At 49.6% G+C, this 20,355-nt stretch overlaps 1 protein-coding gene and 1 pseudogene across 1 annotated transcript in view; both read right to left on the bottom strand.

Moving 5' to 3' along the window:
- GPR45 (G protein-coupled receptor 45) overlaps nucleotides 1-12,141 on the bottom strand; it is a 93,852-nt gene extending 81,711 nt beyond the window's left edge. Inside the window, exon 1 of the mRNA XM_059658936.1 lies at nucleotides 12,022-12,141. The gene's annotated coding sequence lies outside the window, so the exon portion shown is untranslated. The remainder of the gene's footprint in view (nucleotides 1-12,021) is intronic.
- Nucleotides 10,371-10,531, bottom strand: LOC132214129 (U2 spliceosomal RNA; annotated as a pseudogene).
- Nucleotides 12,142-20,355: the final 8,214 nt, after the last annotated feature.

The following is a 20,355-nucleotide window of genomic DNA, read 5'->3' as shown; positions in this document are numbered from 1 at the left end:
TTATTCACTTGATTCTTAGATTCACTTGTTGATAGATGCATATTTGTCGTTCATAATTTGTATCTTTACCTTTTTCTTCCTCTTCCTCTTCTTAAAGGATACCTTTCAGCATTTCATATAATCCTGGTTTGGTGGTGATGAACTCCTTTAGCTTTTCCTTATCTGTGAAGCTCTTTATCTGACCTTCAATTCTGAATGATAGCTTTGCTGGATAAAGTAATCGTGGTTGTAGATTCTTGGTATTCATCACTTTGAATATTTCTTGCCATTCCCTTCTGGCCTGCAAAGTTTCTGTTGAGAAATCAGCTGACAGTCGTATGGGTATTCCCTTGTAGGTAACTCGGTTTCTTTCTCTTGCTGCTTTTAAGATTCTCTCTTTGTCTTTTGCTCTTGGCATTTTAATTATGATGTGTCTTGGTGTGGTCCTCTTTGGATTCCTTTTGTTTGGGGTTCTCCGCGCTTCTTGGACCTGTAAGTCCATTTCTTTCACCAGGTGGGGGAAGTTTTCTGTCATTATTTCTTCAAATAGGTTTTCAATATCTTGGTCTCTCTCATCTTCTGGCACCCCTATAATTCTGATGTTGGTACGCTTGAAGCTGTCCCAGAGGCTCCTTACACTATCCTCGCATTTTTGGATTCTTTTTTCATTTTGCTTTTCCGGTTGGGTGTTTTTTGCTTCCTCGCATTTCAAATCATTGACTTGATTCTTGCGCTCCTCTGGTCTGCTGTCGGGAGTCTGTATAATATTCGTTATTTCAGTCCGTGTATGCTTAATTTCTAGTTGGTTCCCCAGTATAAGATCGAGGGTCTCATTAGATTTCTTGAGGATCTCACTACATTTATCGGCGGTCTCACCAGTCTTTTCGAGGGCCTTACTAAGTTTATCGGCAGCTTCTAGACAGTTCTCAAGAGACCTTAAAAGTGTGGTTCTGAACTCAATATCCTCCATTGACAGTTTTGTCCTGTTTCTTTGTCTCCGCATTTTTTATGCTTTCTTGGTACACCCCCTAGTGGTCTTTGTGTGCAGTCTTGTTGCCTTTAAGCCTTGATTGATGTCGGCAATACCGGGGGTGATTTGACCTCCAGGCTAACTGGCTATGAGAGTCCGCTGGGTCTGCAGTGGGAGGGCTTCTGTGCTGGATCTCTAAGGCGGTGCTAATCTAGCCTTTGCCTGAGGCTATCCGGCAAATGGTTCTGCGCAGGGCTTGGGCGGGGCGGGTCCCAGGGGATCTACAGGGCGGGCAGGAGCGAGCAGTTATGGCTGCTCTCAGTTCCTTCCCCAGGGGCTCTGCCTCTCAGAGTCCCAGCAATGGCTGCAAACCTCTGAGAGAAAGCTGCCTTCGAGTTCCGACCGAAGCCAGACAGTCCCGCTTCTCCCGTTTGAGTCTTGCTCCCCAGAGACTCGCCCGGATCTGGAGCTCAGAGTCTGAAACTCCCTCCCGATTGAAAACAACAACCACGCCCTCCGCCACCAGCCCGCTCCGCGTGCGCACTCCGCACCTGAGTATTTCACTTCAGCACTGCGCCTCCTCTGAGTCTGGGTATGATATTCACTTTCCTCCTAGTTGTAGAATTTCCACTCAGCCAGCCTTCCTGTGGTTTTGGATGATGTCCGTTCTGTCCTTCAGTTATATCTCTGAAGTGGTTGTTCGAGGCAGCGATCTCCGGCGTTAACCTACGCCGCCATCTTGGTTTCTCCTCCTAATGGTTTCTTTTTAGTTATATTTTTATTCCTATGATTGCGTTGTGGGCACCAGGTAAATGAACGCTCTTACACGAAGGTGGACATTCCTCAGGCCTGCACTACAGGCAGGAACCTCAGCAGAGTCAACGCTTTTTGTAAAGAAGGCACAGCAGTTTCCTAGGAAATAAGCTGAATTCTCACGAAACCGGCAGGACACGGGCTGCAGCCGCGGGCGTGTAACTCCCACTCAGCATGACACAAACGTGCCCTGTTTCCCCCCAGGGGGCTGAACATAAACACAGTCCCAGCCAGTCATTCACATGCCCTCCCGCTGCGCCTCTTCCTGCAGAAAAGGAGAGGCTGGGGCCACTGGAGGGAGAGGGTGAGCTCTTCTCCTCCAGGAATCCCCGACTGTCATCTGTTCCTCACCCCAGGCAAGCAGCCCTCGCGGCCGGGGCTGGGGGTCCTGGCCAGTAACTACCCAACTGAAAGGCACCCTGCCACCAGCAGGGACCAAGCCCAACCTGAGTGAGGTGCACGGGAAGCCCTGCTCTGTGATGACGGAAACACGGGCCTCTCTGGGATGAAGTGTCCTCCCTGGTCAGAGGGGACCCCGGGAGGAAGCTGCAATGCAGTTGGAAGCGCTCTCCTTCCACGGGAGTGAGACTCAGACCATGGCCTGTGCACAGAGATGCAGGTGCCACTAAAAGCATGTTTCTCATCAAAGGCATATCCTTTCCGTTCTCTCTTGTTCTGGGACCAGCCCTCCCTCAGCTGGGGTGAAATGCTTGCTTAACAGAGTCAAAGTTAGGTTTTAAGATGGGAATAGAATGCTGAGACGGCAGCTGAGACCAGGGGCAGAGAGACGGGAAGACCCCTTTGGTGGGCGGCTCTGCCTTCTTGTTGGGGCCTTGGGAGGAAGGGCCCGTGGGCAGGCAGCCTGGCGAGGGGGCGCTGTCAGGGCCCACCCTGCCGCACCGTGCGCTGTGCATCACAAAGTGCTTTCTCAGTCACAGTTGTATTGGAACATCCCGCAGGTCAACTGCCCCTTAGGGGGCAGGCCCTGTCATCCTCCGTGACTCCTGAGGAGACTGCAGCTCAGGGCGGCAGAGAAGAGAGAAGACCAGACTGCGTGTGCTTCATGTGCTGAAGGCCTTGGGTTTCCAACGCAGCCTGTGCCTCACCTACGCTCCCTTGTCCCACAGCGCACCCTGAGGACTGCGTTAACGTGGGAGGCAGTTAGCAGGGCGCCTGGTGCAGAGGAAGCAGCCATTTAAGTGTTAGCTCATCCTCACAGTGTCCTCACAGTGTCCACGGAACCCTCCCTCCTACAAATAAGGAGACTGAGGCTCAGGAATGAAAAGGACTCGGCCAGCCAGCACGTGCAGTGGCCTTGTCAGCCCCCCAATGCAGACCCGAGTGGATGCAAACCTGCTCTTTCCTCAAGAACATGTTTACGCCGAGCTCCGGTGCCTGCCGCCGCGTTGTGCGCACTGTCCTTGATGACGTCAACAAGGGAGACCTCGGCGAGTCCCTGGAGCTGGAAGCAGGTCTGAAGCAGAGCCGAGTGTGTGTGGCCAACAACTAACATGAAAGTCAAAGGATGTTCTCATCAGTCTTCCTACGATTTCAAACATCCTTTCGACTTTTGATAATTTACGTCTCAGTTCTCTCTCTCTCTCTCTCTCTCTCTCTCTCTCTCTCTCTATATATATATATATATATATATATATACACACACATATATATATACACACATATATATATATACATATATATATATATATACATATATATATATTTAAGTGGATACAAAGAAAGATAATTGGAAAAAAATACATTATTTCTGTGGCTTCCTGCACGTAGTAGGCATTCCCTAAATGCCTGTAAAATGTATGAATAAATTGATTATGAATAAACACATCTCTTTTCCTCTTGTGAGTCGGCTCAAAGGCCAGTTTTGCAGGCACCAACTAAAAACTGCATCCCCCAGAGGTCGCAAGTGTCCAATAGTGCTTTGCTACAAGGCCCCCTGTCCTTACATTTTAGATGCCTGCCCCTGATGCAAGGGTGTCCCCCACAAACCCCAACAGAGACTCATGGGGTGTGCCAGCACAGCCACAGCCCACACCAGCTCTGCAAGTATTCAACGTGAACTTGACTAGGAGGCTCCCACACTTACACCAGGACCCACAGTGAGCACCCCTTCCTTTGGGTGTTGTGTTCATTATGTGCCGTTGCTGGGGACTGGCCTATGCTGATTCCCTTTGCACACACGTGAGGATTCTTCAAAAGAATCAACAGTAAACAAGATCCTCAGGTTGACCTCTGAGGTATGACACCCTCTGCTGGGAGCTCCGTTACTGAGAAGTGCTCCAGCAAAAACAGACCGGGACTCCTCAGGACACCCGGGTTGGAGTCTTGGCTCTGTGGTCTCAGCAGGGGATGCTCCTCCGCCCTCCTTATCGATGAAAATGGCAACGGCAATACTCATTCAACAGAATCGTGTGCACAAAAATGTTTGTGAAAGCATTTTGTGAACAACAAGGAGATGAGTTGGCCTGTCGGAAAGGGGCCAGAGAACTAGCTCACTGTGTGCCACTGGCCTGGAAAATAGCTCATGCTGATTCTCAACAGCCAGTAACAGCAGATTCCTTTACGCAACTACTCTGATCATGAAGCTAGAGTTGCCCCAAAGTTAGTGCTTTGTATGCGTGCCGCCTTCGCAATTTTTGCCATGCAGTTGAATCTCAACTGTTATAATTTATCATATATTTTCCCTTACTTCAAATTTAAGTAAACTTTACTTCTGTACATTTTCATCTTGTTTTCATCGATATCACAGATTTGACCTGCCGGTAACACGTGCTTCTATGCTGCATCCCGTACGTGGGGAAACTTTGTATTAAGCCAAAGGTCCTAATCTATGTAGGACTAAAGAGAGCCTGCCAAAACGCTGTGTGGGCTGGCACAAGGAATGACTTGGATGTCCCCAAAGCTGAGCAAGAGTGCAGTCTTAACATATTTAAAAGCAACATCCAACTACAACCTGTTATCTAATCACATGTAGGAATTATTTACATTCCTGTCACACTTTACAGTTTTAACACATTCATGGTAATTATACAATCTGGCCCTGACCACAAACCTGGCAGCAGGTGGGGTGGCCGATACACAATGTTAAAGGATTTGTACAAAATCACATTAGAAATAAGGGGCCTGTGCCTTCAGATCATTTCACTGTACATCCTCAGGGGTATTTGTTTTTCCCTTTTTAGACGTAACAATTCTCTCAATCCACCTTTTTATCCATCTGCTCTTCTACCCACCTATCCATCTACCTACCCATTATCCACTGATTCATCCATCCACTTAACCATGCATCCACTAATCCATCCACCCAACCATCTACGCATACACCTCTTTTCTTTTATCTGCCCTTCCAGACATGTGTCCATACCCCTCCATTCATTTACCCATCCACCCATTGATCGATCCATCCATCCATCCGTCCATCCACTCAACTTTTGAGAGCCTTCTTTGTGGTTGTCACTCACTTTATAAAGCATTGAAACCACCTACCAGGTTTTATTCATAGAAAATGAAGTTTTCATTTTGAACAGGAATGGCAATATCTGCGTCGGTTACTTCTCATTTGAAAAATCTACCATAGATTTTCCCTGATGACAGCAAAATAGAAATGCTCTAATTCCTCCTGGAAACTGAAATAAAATGCCTGGGAGTCTGACGACAGAGGAACCAGGAAAAGACCTGGTTAGTAGGAATCCTCTCCTTCCTAAGTACATTAGAAGTACAATAATGCTGGTTATGTTGCTGGATCAGTTCAAAGGGCACACTTCCAATTACTTCCCATAAATACCAAATTCACATCATTAGAAATGTGTCCCTGATGGAGTCTTGGAACTTTTGGCAAGATCCCATGTAAGCATCCAGGTGTTTCTCAGGCTCCCGTTCAGATCCCCTTGCCTTCAGGATTGCACTCTGTCTGGGAATTTTAATTCCCCAATTTCCGGGTTGAGGGCAGTGAACCAAGCATCAATGAGGCAGGTGGCCTAACATACTGAGACCTCGAAAAGGGATGTGTTTCCCAGTAAAGAAAAACAAAACTTCAAAAATCATACAGAACAGAGTGAAACAAAATATGAATATACTGTTCCAGCAACTACTATAAGAGAAAAACTCAAACATGCAGAAAAATTTTGAAACTTCTAAGTAAAAAATAAAACAAAACTTAAACACTCCTATTAAAAACGTTTAAAATTGGCCCAAACAGGATATAACACAATGAAATGACTGTCACCAAGTCTCCCAGTCACTCAAGACTTCCTCATCAATCCACGCCGAGGTCGGTGGCTCTCCCACGTCAGTGCGCATCAGTGTCACCGGACCGCTGGTTAAAACCACTGCTGGCTCCCGCTCTCAGGCCTTCAAAGGCAGGTTCTGTAGGCCTGGGGTGGAGCCCAGCGATCTGTATTCCTCCTTCCAGGGTACCGCTGCTGCTGCTGGTCGGGCACCCACTTTGAGAAGCATAACAGTAGACCACCTCTTGTCCTCATCTTACGTAACTTCTCAGAAGCAGTGACACTGGGGACCACTCCCTAGGCTTCTGAAGGCCACTCTTCTCTTGCTGTCCCTGCCAGCTCTCCTTTTCTCCATTTGCATTCACCCTAACGTTCCTCAGGGTTTGATTCCAGGCTTCTGTTCCTTCATGGCAATTTCTGAGCAGCCTCATCCCCGCTGAAGCCTCTAGTCACCACGTACATCTGGGAGCCCCCAGGCTGCAAAGCCAGCCTGACAAAATGTGACTGCCGAGGACGGGCCCATCGTTCACAACTGCACCGCAAGGGACAGTGTATGCCTGGCATATGGAATGTGCCTAATAAGTATTCGTTACAACTTCCTCGTAGACATTTCTATCTAAATGTTCCACAAGCTAGCTTCCAACCGAAATGAAATGTGTTCAGAAAGAAATATATCAAAGTATATGACATAAACTAGATTCTTTGCCCACATTTTCAATGGTACTGTTATCGTCAAAATTAGCTAGTTATTAATATTAATAACTAGGGGCCCAGTGCACGAAATTCGTGCACTGGGTATGGGGGGAGGGGAGTGTCCCTCAGCCCAGCCTGCCCCCTCTCACATACTGGGAGCCCTCAGGCGTTGACCCCCATCACCCTCCAATCGCAGGATCGGCCCCTTGCCCAGGCCTGACGCCTCTGACAGAGGCGTCAGGCCTGGGCAGGGGACCCTCATTTCCCCCCATCACTGGTTCTTCCCCCAGCTCAGGCCTGATGCCTCTGGCCCAGGCATCAGGCCTTGGCAGGGGACCCCCAGACCCCTCCGATTGCTGGCTCTGCGCCTTGCCCAGGCCTGATGCCTCAGCCAGAGGCATAGACCCCCATCACCCTCCGATCACCTGATCGGCCCCTTGCTCAGGCCTGACGCCTCTGCCAGAGGTGTCAGGCTTGGACAGGGGACCCCCATCTCCCCCCGATCACTGGCTCTGGCCCCCGCCCAGGCCTGAGGCCTCTGGCCCAGGAATCATGCCTGGGCAGGGGACCCCCATCTCCCTCTGATCGCTTGCTCCACCCCCCACCCAAGCCTGACGCCTCTGACCCAGGCTTCAGGCCTGGGCAAGGGGACCATCATATCCCCCCAATCCCCGGCTCAGCCCCCCACCCAGGCCTGATGCCTCGGCCAGAGGAGTTGACCCTCATCACCCTCCGATCACCAATCACCGGATCGGCCCCTTGACCAGGCTTGAGGCCTCCGGCAGAGGTGTCAGGCCTGGGCAGGGGACCCCCAGCTCCCTGCGGTTGCAGGCTCCGCCCCTGCCCAGGCCTAACGCCTCTGGCCTAGGCGTCCAGCTCGGGCAGCGGGGACCAGCAGCTGCAGCGGCCCTGCGATCGTGGGCTCCGCTTTAGGCCCAGGCAAGGGACCCCTAGCTCCCCGGACTGCCAGCTTCGACCATGCCCAGCTTCCATCACTGGCTCCACCCCTACTTCCTGCTATCACTGGCCAGGGCGGAAAAGGCGCCTGATTCTCCGATCATGGCTGGGGGGCAGGGCAAAGGCGGCCCCAGGGCCGCCTTTGCCCTGCCCCCCAGCTCTTAGCTCCCCCCTGGGTTTCCGATCACTGTCAGTGGCAGGGGGCTTCTTCCTGCTTTCCCTTTCGCCTCCCTGCATTGTGCCTACATATGCAAATTAACCGCCATCTTGTTGGCAGTTAACTGCCAATCTTAGTTGGCAGTTAACTGCAATCTTAGTTGGCAGTTAATTTGCATATAGCCCAGATTAGCCAATGAAAAGGGTATCGTCGTACGCCAATTACCATTTTTCTCTTTTATTAGTGTAGATAGGAAGGGAGCAAAGGGGAGGCCAGACGTTATAAACATGGCCACCTGGGCAGCGTCACCAGGAAGCTACAGCGTCACACGCCCGAGGAAACCACCCGTCCCTTCCCTGCAGGTCACTGGGGAAGGGGTCCAAAAAAGGGGGAGATGGGCGCATGCGCAGTGAAGTCAGGGTGATGTAGGGAAGGTGCCTGCCTTCAGTCTAGCCGGGGGAACAATGGATTGGCTAGAGGAGTGAAGCCGCTGCAAGTGTGCAAAATCCTGAAAGGTTAATTGGTTCAGCTCCTGATTATAATCCCCAGACAGAGTTCCCTCTCTTGCCCACTTGCTTGCTTTCTCTCTTGCTCCTTGCTCCCTTTCAGTTTCTTGCTCTGTGACTCACACTCGCCAGCCATGTGGCCATAAGCACCCACAAGGCCCATGGCCATGGGGACCCCACACACAATAGGCTGTAGCTGGGAACACAAGCTAAGCTGGCCAGATGCTGGACTGGACTTTAATAGGGAGCAGAGACTCTGGGCAGTGGCCTCAATTCTACCCCCACTGACGACAAGATTAGACTTCTTTCAGGGTGAGCTGGACAGAGGTGGGGCCTTAAAGGGAAGTCCCCTTAATTTTACATCATCAGTCACGCTTTCCATGCAGAGCCATCCTCCCGTGAGGGCCTCAGGAATTTCCTTTCCCCACAGCACCCCAAGAACTGCACTTCCACTGGTAATAGCACCGTCATGCAACCATTCTGTAAGATCTAATAACCCAAAGGGTCATCCTTGAGTCCTCACCTGTCAAACATCTAGTTGTGTTTTCACCTTCTAGATTTCTTTCCACTCCATCCATTTCCCCATTCCCACTGCCACTGTCTAGTCTAGGCTGCCCCTCTCTCACCTGATGCCCAGTGCAGCCTCCCACCCAGTCCTTCATACAATCTCCCCACCACCCAGCAGTCAGCTGGGAAATCAGATTCCATCCTGCCACACGCGCACTGAAGCCTGACCACTCGCTTCGTCCTCGGAGCGAACAGCCCTCCACACAAATTTAGTCTGATTGGGACCCTACTGACTCTCAGCTACATTTCACGTTCTTCTCCACCAGCCCTGTACTCAACGATTTCCAACTTAAGTTTGTTCCTCGAACACTCCATGCTCTTGCTTCTGAGTGTGGATGAAAAGGGGACTATATACTAAACCCCACAAGGTCAGGGGAGGCCCACAGCGTGGCCTCACAAAGTCAGAGACTGAAAATAACTACACAGGACAGTCTGAACATACAACTTCCTAACTAAAAGGGAGTCAAGGCAGGCAGTCATGTCCCGCCCAGTATCTTCCCTGACAAAGGTCAATCTTTACCTTAACTGAGCCTGTGTATTGTCTTTCTGCCTTTGGAATGTCAGAGTAATTCCTTTTTTCCAGGCCTCTCACTTCCCTGGAACAGAGACCACGAATCCCCATTGTGATCACGTTCATTGTTAGCTGTTCACTACCTACCGGCACCCACCTGTGTAAAGGAGTGTGTCTTTTTGTTTTATCCAGTCCCAGAGATCGCTTTCTCCCGCCTCCCTAATCTATCACCAATGAATTTCATGGAACCCCTTCCGCCTCCGACTTTGATTTTAATGTATAAAATAAGGTGTAGAACTGCCATTCTCTGGAGCATTTTCTCAATCCGTTAAGATTTTGCTTCCTGGTAACTGTTGTCAGTTTGGCTCAAATAAACTCATCGAAGTTCTCTACAGGTTTGACGTTTCTTACGTCAACATGAGGCATGACTCATGGTGTTCCTTCCAGCTGGAATGCTCTTTTCCCTCCTACTGCATGTTTTAGCTGGCTACTTTCTACTCAATTTTCAGTTCCTAACTTAAAAATTCACATCCTCCAGGCAGCCTCCCCCTCCCCCCCCCCACCAAATCAAAACAACCCTCCCCCCTTAAATTAGGATAGGGTCTGCCTGGCCCCCCCTAACACGGAACCTGCACACGAGGTGGCACCACTTGTTTAATTCCTGCTTAATCTGCCTTTTCAGGGTGAGGCTCCTATCTTCACAGTGCTGGGCCCAGAGCTCCGACTGTCATATTTGCTACAGAAACAGGCCAACCAGATTTAGGGGTGAGGGGGAGTGGGTAAAATAAGTTATTCAAAAACTATTTTAAAGGAAATGTTGTTTCTGTGTTCACACAATCACAGTAGCAGTGATGTCTGGGAAGGGACACTGGGGCGATGGGATACTCGGCACCGTGTTCTGGGTGCTGGTTATATGGGGCACACACAGGTAAAAATTTCATCAAACCGTACACTGAAGAAATTTATGTATGTAAATCATTCCTCAATAATTAATTATTTTAAAATATAACTCATATGGGGATATAAATATTCATATGGGCTAAGACAGTTCATGTGGGCTCTAACAATAAAATTCAAAAACAACCAAAGGCAAAGTTCCTACACTTGATCTTAGCCAAAAGGCCGAGAAGCGATGGGGCAAAGTTCCTTAAGATGCGAAGTATTCCCCCAAAGATCCGGAATTATAAATACTCTGAAGTAATTCTTTAAGTCCTTGTTCTGAAAATGTGATTGTTTTAGATCCACTCCACCTTACTTAAATCTGAGACGCTAAAATATTGTTAGGGAAAGAAATGATTTCAAAGTCAATCTCCACAGAACGGCAAATACTGTTTAAAAACCCCATTTCACTACTTAGAGAGGTTGGAGTTGACGAAGGACAGTCTACATTACAGCACTGGAGGTACGGGACCGAGAGGGCAGCTGCGGCCGTGCTGTGCCTCTCTGCTGGCCAGTGTGATCGCTTTCCTCCTCCCGGCAGAGGGACCATGGGCTGTGCGGGGTGGGAAGCCCTGCTATCCTGACTTTGGGGGAAGAAAACTTCCCAGAAAGTGCCATGAAATTTAGGATTTGTAATCGAGTACAGACGTTCAAGGCTCATTTCCTAACCAGCAGGCAAAGGCAGAGGCCTTGCGAGCTTGCTCTCTGAGTTCCTTTCCATGGGTCCCTGCTCTGGCCCGCAGGCAGTCCGCAGGCTTGCTGATGTCTGACCCCCAGCCACTGAAACAGGCTGCGGGCTGGTGAGAAGCCGGGAAACCGTCCGCATCCAAAGCTATGAGGCTCAGAGCCACTGGCCACGAGAATGGCACTTCGTGGTAGTCTCCAGCCCTTCGGTGGTTGTTCTACAAAATTACTCGTTTTGCTTCTATTCTTGGTATTATTTTAGTCAAAGTTTCATTTTTCTCGAGTCTCTATTTGCTACCGGCATTTTGACACTCAAAAATCACAGGAGAGAAGATTGTAAAACTCCTGATTATCGAGTTTAGTGCAGGCATGACTGCAGCAGCAGCAGCAGGTGAAAGAGGAAATGTAAACATGAAACCCGTGCGGTGGCCGGGATGGAGGAGGAAAGCAGGCGCCATCTCGGCCTGACAGGAGCGCAGTGCCATCACTGTGCCCCTTTTCCGGATGGGAAAACTGAGGGAACTGGCAACGCAAGATGACAGGATACCCCGCAGCAGATGTACTCGTTCCTAATGGGAAAGACCGTCGCTTTCTCGGAGTATTCCCCGGAAACAGACGATAATCCGGTAAAGTTGGGGATGAGCGGGGAGGAAGCTTGGGGCCGGGGCGGGCGCAGTCAGCGATGGGGATGGGGATGGGGATGGGGATGGGGATGATGATGATGATGGTGGTGACGGCGGCCAGCTCCTCTCCCTTCTCCATCTCTGCCGCTTCGGTCCCGCGCCTCTGCCCGAAGAAACACAGCCGATAGGACCTGCACCCGCGCCGCCCGTCTGCGGGAGCCAAGCGGCGGCGCCCCAAGAGCCCCCAGCCCCGCCCGCGCCCCGCAGCCCCGCGCCCAGTAGCTCCGTTTTCCCCTCGTCCCCAGGAGGGCACCGCTTCACCCCGAGCCCCCAGCCCACCGGCTCCCCGCCCAGCCCCGCGGCCCGGCCGCCACTTACCCGCTGACGCCTGCGCTGGGCCCGCCGCCCGCTGCCCGAGACAAAGGCGACCCGGCGCTGCGCCGCCACTCTGGGAGCCCTGGCTGCAGGACCAGAGGATGGGGGCGGGGTGGAGGCGAGGAGGAGGAGGAGGAGGAGGAGGAGGAGGAGGAGGAGGAGGAGGAGGAGGAGATGGAGGAGGAGGGGGAGGAGGAGATGGAGATGGAAGAGGAGGAGGAAGAGGGAGAGGAGAAGGAGGAGGAGGAGATAGAGGAGGAGGAGGAAGAGATGGAGGAGGAGGGGGAGGAGGAGATGGAGGAGGAGGGGGAGGAGGAGATGGAGGAGGAGATAGAGGAGGAGGAGGAGATAGAGGAGGAGGAGGAAGAGATGGAGGAGGAGATAGAGGAGGAGGAGGAGGAAGAGGAGGAGGAGGAGTTGATGGAGGAGGAGGAAGAGGAGGAGGAGGAGATGGAGGAGGAGGAAGAGGAGGAGGGGAGGAGGAGATGGAGGAGGGGGGGAGGAGGAGATGGAGGAGGAGATAGAGGAGGAGGAGGAGGAGATGCAGGAGGAGTTGATGGAGGAGGAGGAAGAGGAAGAGGAGGAGGAGATGGAGGAGGAGGTGATGGAGGAGGAGGAGATGGAAGAGGAGTGGGAGGAGGAGATGGAGGAGGAGGAAGAGGAGGAGGAGGGAGAGAAGGACGGGGAGGAGGAGATGGAGGAGGAGGAAGAGGAGGAGATGGAGGAGGAGGAAGAGGAGGATGAGGGAGAGGAGGAGGTGATGGAGGAGGAGGAGGTGATGGAGGAGGAGGAGGAGATGGAGGAGTAGGAGATGGAGGAGGAGGAGGAGGTGGAAGAGGAGGGGTACCTGCAGGAGGAGGAGGAGGAGGAGGAGGAGGAGGAGGAGGAGGAAGAGGAGGAGGAGAGGAGGAGATGGAGGAAAGGACCAGTGGGAGGGCGCAGGGAGGGGCCGCTGCAGGCCCCGGTCCAGATTCAAGTCGCCTCCTCTGGCCACCAAGCTCCAGGTCCGCAACCGAAAACCTACCTAAGGGACCAGGGTACCTCGGCCGCCCGAGTGGGAGGAAGAGAAAAAGGAGGGAGGCGTGTGTGTGTGTGTGTGTGTGTGTGTGTGTGTGTGTGTGTGTTCCTTCTACCTAATCACGATCCTCCACCCACCCCCGTGTCCCTGGGCCATCTTAGGAGATGGGGGCCTGCCTCACCTGTGCGACCCGGGCGCTCCCGCTGCCTCTCCATCACGGACCCCTCTCCTCCGCGTGGTCCCGCCGGCAGAGGGAGAGCAGTCTGCGCCAACGGAGAGGATGCTGGTGGCCTGCGCCCTGGAGAGGGGCCAGGTCTGTTCGCCTCCCCTCCTGGTGGGATGGGTCAGGTTGGAGGGAGGGGACCAGCCAGGCTACCCTCCGCAGGCCCGGGGCGTGGGCCGTCCGGTAGGCTTCCCTTTTTGGGAGAAGTAACACTGCTGCCTGGCGCATTCATTTGTTTTTATTTTAAAAACTTTTTTTTATTATGGAATTTTAAAAAAATCAGAAGTAGAAAGTATAGTAGAATGAACCCACAAGTGCTCAGCTCCAGCTTCAAACTTTTTCTTCCCTCCCTCCTTTCTTTTTAAAACGTATATTTATGGAGGCAACATTGGCTCATGACATTATGAACATTTCAGGTGGACATTATGGCAGTTCGCTATCTGTTTACTGTACTGTGTGCTCACCACCTGCAGTCTAGTCACCTGTTCTGCGCTTGGCCCTCCTCCCACCCTGCTCCCCTCTGGTAACCACCATTCTGTTGACTGTCTCTATGAATTTGTCTGTTTTATTAGTTCATGTGTTACTTTTTTGTTTTACTAGTATATTCTACAGGAGTGAAATCATATGGTTTTTATTTTCATCTGACTTATTTCACTTAGCATAATACTGTCCAGATCCACCCATGTGGCAATATTTCATCCTTTTATAGCTGTGTGGTATTCCATTAAACACACACACACACACACACACACACACACACACACACCCCACACACATCTTATCCATTCATCCATCAATGGACAGGGGGTGTTTCTATATCTGGGCTATTGTAAAGAATGCTGCAATGAACATAGGGGTGCGAATATCTTTACAAATAAGTGCTTCCATGTTTTTTCAGGTAAAACATGAAGAGAAATTGCTGGGTCATATTGACACCCCAAGGACGAGCCGAAGTTCTTCCCGGGATTGTGTCTCACGAAGTTGAAGAATAAAATTGCGGACAAAAATGATTAATGGAGCCAAAGTTTATTGGGAGAAGCCAGTCCTGGAACAGGTGCCGATGGGGCTCCAAGAGCAGGCCAGTGTCCGGAGTTTCCTTGCCATGTTGCAGTCGGGAGTAGCTTGTATCCAAGCTAATTAAAGTCTAGTTGCCCCTGTGTGGAGACCCGCGGGCGCAGGGACGTGGTCCCGCCACGGGAACAAACGTTAGGAACCCATTGCCTGTCAGGGAGAAGAGAGAGAGAGAAAGGAAGTGTGTGACTTCTAATTTAGGGGTGGGGGTAGTCTTGCTATCTCCTAATTGATCTCGTCACATAATTCTGCCATAGCAATATCCTTTGGATTGATTTATACGCCTTAGTGCCTTGTGATTGGTTAACTGCATGGTACCTGTCCTAGCAATATCCACACATTTTAAAGTTCAGGCCTCTCTCATGAGTGCCCTTCCTTCCCCACCTAGTTGGGGTGCCTCAGTAACTCTGCCTAGTTGGGTTCCAGGTTCTTCTTTTCCAGTGGCCCCACCCTTATCTACCTAGCTTCCTTCTGTCTCCTCATAATAACCATATCTATTATTAATTCTAAAAGGAAACTCCAGCCCCAGCCAGTTTTTCTCAGTGGTTAGAGTATCAGACCATGGACCAAAGGGTTTTCTGTTCAATTCCCAGTCAAGGGAATATAACCTCAGTTACAGGCTTGATCCCCAGCCCCTGTCAGAGCGTGTGCAGGAGGCAAATAATCCATGTGTCTCTCACGCATTGATGTTTCTCTCTCTTCTCTTCCCTCCCCTCCACTCTCTCTAATATAATCAATGGGGGAAAAAATCCTCAGGTGAGAATTAAAAGGAAACTCCAGACTGTCTTCCTTAGTGTCTGTACTTCATTTGCTAGGGGCAGAAATAGAATTGTAGAGACTAAACCATCAATGGGTCTGGGCTGCCTGTCACTACTTGAGCTAATTCAGCAGAGACAGGGTTGAATCTTGTTGAGTGTTTATTCCAATAATGCCAGCAGTATGGAAGAGCAGCAGATCAGCCACAAAAATTGCTCAGACCCCCCCCACCCCTCCACCCCCCACCCCCGCCCCCATAAGCCAGTTAAGTATATTGGGTAGGAGGACGAAGATTACATGGGAAAGTAGGCAAAAGGGATAAGAATGGGAATGCAAAATGGGCAGTTTACAGGTAATGCAGGCTGAGGGGTTGCAAAGGGCTGGGTTTTCAAAGGGCTGGTGCCTCTGGTTTCTGCAACAAGGTTGTTAATCTTTCCATGATAATAGGCAGCTCCTTGATGTGGAGGATGGGCCACATTTCCAGGTGAGCTCCCAGGTCCTGCGTGTAACTCTCAGCCAGGTTAGAATGTACTTTCTTTAATCAGAACAGAACATTCACAGTTAACAGAGCATGATTAATATTTCTTATAACTATAGCTATGTTAGGGGCAGAAAGAGAATATTGGGGACCAGTTATAATTATAAGAATTATATTGAGACTGGTAGGAGGGGCAGAGGTTTGGAGTGGTCTCATCCAGCACCCATGTGGGCTGTTTCTTTAACCCAGAGGGAGATTGTCCCTGCAGAGGCTGCCATGAGGAGCAAGGTGTCCCAGTCCCATACCAGACCCCCTACCCAGGGTTCCAGAGCTGGGAAGAGAAGTCCCTGTAAAAACAAGCAGGGATTGTGGCTGAGGGACACGGAGGCTTCTGGAGATCCAGGTGTCCCTCTATAAGGGCCAGGAATGAACTTACTTGGACTCGCTTCCTCTGAGCTCCAGCACCAGAAGGCATTGGAGGACCCAGACATATGGGGAGGAACTGGATTGTCTGGCATTGGGGCAGGAACTCAGGGTGGCTTTATAACAGACAGAGGTGTTTGCAGGGGTCATTGTTCCTGTGCCAAGACCTCCCCTGTCCCAGGGCTGACTGGCAACCATATCTGAGGACCCATCAGTCTGGATCACACTGTTTGCTATACTCTGGTGATTCCCTGACACCCCGCCCCATCTAATTTTCAGCCCATCCAAGCAGTTTTCAGCAGCTTTTCCATACAAATAGCCTGTCCTGGCTCAGGCTTCAGACTTTGCTAAACTCTCTCAAACAAACTGCAGCTGATATCAGCATGCCCCAAATCTATCAATAAAAGGCCCAGGACCAGAAATGCACCTGCACCAGCCTGCTTTGACTCACAGCTGGGCCTTGCCTGGGCTCTTCAAACCCAATACAAATAGGAGGAATCTGAAGATCTCTCTGTAGTTCCTGATGGGTGCCCTCAGGCAGTGGCTGACTTTGGACCTCCTGGAAACCCAAGAGCTGGTGTACCCAGTGGAAAGCTTCAGACCATACCAGATTACAACTCTATACATCCACAAGGGGCAGACTCAGTGAGCACCAAAGCCCCACTGAAGTAAGTCCTGCTCTATAGGAGTGTCTCCTGCACAGCAGCTCTCTCATTGAAGTCACAGTTGGTCTTCACAGCCAATTGGCCTAGATGTCAATTCCTTCCAGTGGCACCAACAGCAGTCAAGTCTCAACTACAACAAGACTGTGCACACAGGCCACACAGGGACACACCTAGAATGCCCAGCTCAGGTGACTGGGGAGGCTGAGCCACTGGGCCCTATAGGACACCTACTGTACAAGGCCACTCTACCAACTCCAGGAGACATAGCAGCCCTACCTAATACATCGAAACAAACTCAGGGAATCAGCCAAAATGCAGAGACAAAGAAACATATCACAAATGAAAGAAATGGAAGAAAGCAAACTACTGGATACAGAATTGAAAGCCACTATTATAAGGTTACTCAAAGATCTTCATGAGACCTTCAAGGGACTTAGTAAGACTTTCAAGGAATTTAGTGAGAATGCCAAATACATGAAAAAGGATCAGTCATAAATTAAACATACACTCACTGAAGTAAAAAATAATTTACAGGGATTCAACAATAGAGTAAAGGATTCCGAGAATCAAACCAACAACTTGAAATATGGAGAAGAAAAAAAACAACACACACACACAAACAAAAACAAAAAAACCCCTCCCAATCAGAAGAGCAAAAAGAAAAAAGAATCCAAAAATATGAAGATAGTGTAAGGACCCTCTGGGACAACTTCAAGTGTAACAACATTCTCATTATGGGGGTGTCAGAAAGAGAAGAGAGAGAGCAAAATATTGAAAACTGATTTGAAGAAATCATGACAGCCCTAGCTGGTTTTGCTCAGTGGATAGAGCATCAGCTTGTGGACTAAAGGGACCCAGGTTTGATTCCAGTCAAGGGCATGTACCTCAGTTGCAGGCTTCTGGCCCTGGTGGGGTGCATATGAGAGGAAACCAATTGATGTGTCTCTCTCACATCGATGTTTTTCTCTGTGTCTCCCTCACCCTTCCACTCTCTCTAAAAATCAATGGAAAAATATCCTCTAATGAGAATTGTAAAAAAATAAAAATAAATAAAAAAAGAAATAATGACAGAAAACTTTCTCTACCTGGTGAAAGAAATAAACTTACAAGTCTAGGAAGCACAGAGAGTCCCAAACAAGAGGAACCCAAAGAGGACCACACCAAGACACATCATAATTAAAATGCCAAAGGTTAAAGACAAAGTGAGAATCTTAAAAGCAGCAAGAGAAAAGGAGTTAGTTACCTGGAAGGGAATGCCCATAAGACTGCTATCTGATTTCTCAATAGAAACTATGCAGGCCAGAAGGGATTGTAAGAAATATTGAAAGTAATGAATAGCAAGAACCTACAACCAAGATTACTCTACCCAGCAAAGCTATCATTTAGAATTGAAGGTCAGATAAGAAAAAGCTAAAAGAGTTCATCACAACCAAACCAGTGTTACATGAAATGTGGAAGGGTATTCTTTAAGGAGAGGAAGAAGTAGGAGAAGAAGAAGAAGGAGGAGGAGGAGGAGGAGGAGGAGGAGGAGGAGGAGAAGAAGAAGAAGAAGAAGAAGAAGAAGAAGAAGAAGAAGAAGAAGAAGTAAAAATATCCTATATAATAAAAGCCTAATATGCAAATTGTCCCCTCGGGCAGTTGTTCAACCCGGAGTTTGACCAGGAGTTTGACTGCTTGCTATGATATGCGCTGACCATCGGGGGGCAGTGCGGAATATGGCAGGTGTCAGCAACACGCTGCGACCTCTCACCAGCTACCTGGGGGTGGGGGTGATGGGGACAGAGGTGTGGTGGGAATGCAGGGTGTCCACCAAGCTCACTCTCACTCCCCCTGCTAACTTTCCCTGGGACACTAGGGCTCTCACACCAGGGAAGCCCCCACACTCAGGTGCCAGGTGCCCACGAGGAGCCTGCCCTGCACCCACGCAGAGTCTTCTGGGTGAGCTGGGCCACAGCCACTGGGACTGCAGGGACTGGTTGGGCTTCCTGTGGGTTTGAGCAGGAGCTGGTCTGCAAGGCTGGCCAGGATAGAGTGTGCTTTCTGCCCAGCTTCCATGCGGCTCCGCTGCGCGGCCCAGAGGCCCATGCTGCACCCTGGCCTGTGGCATCCGGCCGTGTTCACTACATCTCCACATGGGGACTCGGGCACAGTGACTCAGGCAGAGGGGCGTGCTCGGAGGCCCGGGGGCCCAGGTGCTGCCCCGGGCCCAGGGGTCAGCTGTGGCCTGCCCTTTCACACCAGATGCTCACACGTTAATTGCTGGCCAGGCCTAGGGACTGCACCTGTGCACAAATTTTGTGCACCGGGCCTCTAGTAAACAATAAAATGGCAATAAATACATATCTATCAACAATTGAATCTAAAACTCAAAATAAATAAGAAATCTAATGAACAGAATAAACTGCTGAACAAAATAGAAACAGGCATGGAAATGGAACAGACTTATGATTCTCAGAGGGAAAGGGGGTGGGAATGGGTGGAAAGAGATCAACCAAAAAACTTATATGGATACTAGAAGCCCCGTACATGGATTCGTGCACCAGTGGGGTCCCTCAGCCTGGCGTGTGGAGATCGGGCTGAAACCGGCTCTCCGACATCCCCTAAGGCAGTGGTTCTCAACCTTCCTAATGCTGCGACCCTTTAATACAGTTCCTCATGTTGTGGTGACCCCCAATTTCATTGTTACAAATTGAACATAATTAAAGCATAGTGATTAATCACAAAAACAATATGTAATTATACATGTGTTTTCCGATGGTCTTAGGCGACCCCTGTGAAAGGGTTGTTCGACCCGCAAAGAGGTCGCGACCCACAGGTTGAGAACCGCTGCAGATGAACAGCTTCTAGATCAGTGATGGTGAACCTTTTGAGCTCAGTGTGTCAGCATTTTGAAAAACCCTAACGTAACTCTGGTGCCGTGTCACATATAGAAATTTTTTGATATTTGCAACCATAGTAAAACAAAGACTTATATTTTTGATATTTATTTTATATATTTAAATGCCATTTAACAAAGAAAAATCAACCAAAAAAATGAGTTCGCGTGTCACCTCTGACACGCGTGTCATAGGTTCGCCATCACTGTTCTAGATGGTGTTCAGCATCTCTGGGACTTCCCGGGAAGGAAAGCAAAACTCGGACTGGCTAAGGGTCCAAGTTTGGCCTGCCTTTGAAAAAGGTAGAAGAGAAGCTTTCCTAGGCAGTTTTCTACTGCCTTTGTTCAGGGGCTTGTTCTGTATCTCTGAGCAATTGAAACTGATTTTGTGAATGCAGGGTATTCTATGGTGTAAATGTGGCGCACTGGTGTGAAGTGTTTTTATGTTTGTTTGTTTCTGTTTTGTTTTTGTTTGTTTGTTTGTTTTTAAAAAACCTACTAAACATCTCCTGTGTTTCTGTGGTGACTCAAAGTGGGGAATGCTATCTGTCTTTATTGTTTAAACATGTCTCTTTGTTGTTTGTTTAAATTGTTTAGATAGTGAAATTTCTGTTTGTGTCTCTTAAAAAATATGAACGGGAGAACATATTTGCCAATGATATTTCCGGTAAGGGTTTAATCTAAAAAATTTAATGAGAACTCGTACAACTTAACAAAAGGGAGATAAATGAACCAATCAAAAAATGGGCAAAGGACCTAAATAGACACTTTTTGAAAGAGGACATACAGAAGGCCCGGAGACAATATGAAAACGTGCTCAAAATCACT

The sequence above is a fragment of the Myotis daubentonii genome, chromosome 12 (genome assembly GCF_963259705.1).
Source record: "Myotis daubentonii chromosome 12, mMyoDau2.1, whole genome shotgun sequence".
Lineage (NCBI taxonomy): Eukaryota > Metazoa > Chordata > Mammalia > Chiroptera > Vespertilionidae > Myotis > Myotis daubentonii.
The sequence above is the reverse complement of the archived record's forward strand: the minus strand, read 5'-3'. Positions and strand labels throughout refer to the sequence as shown.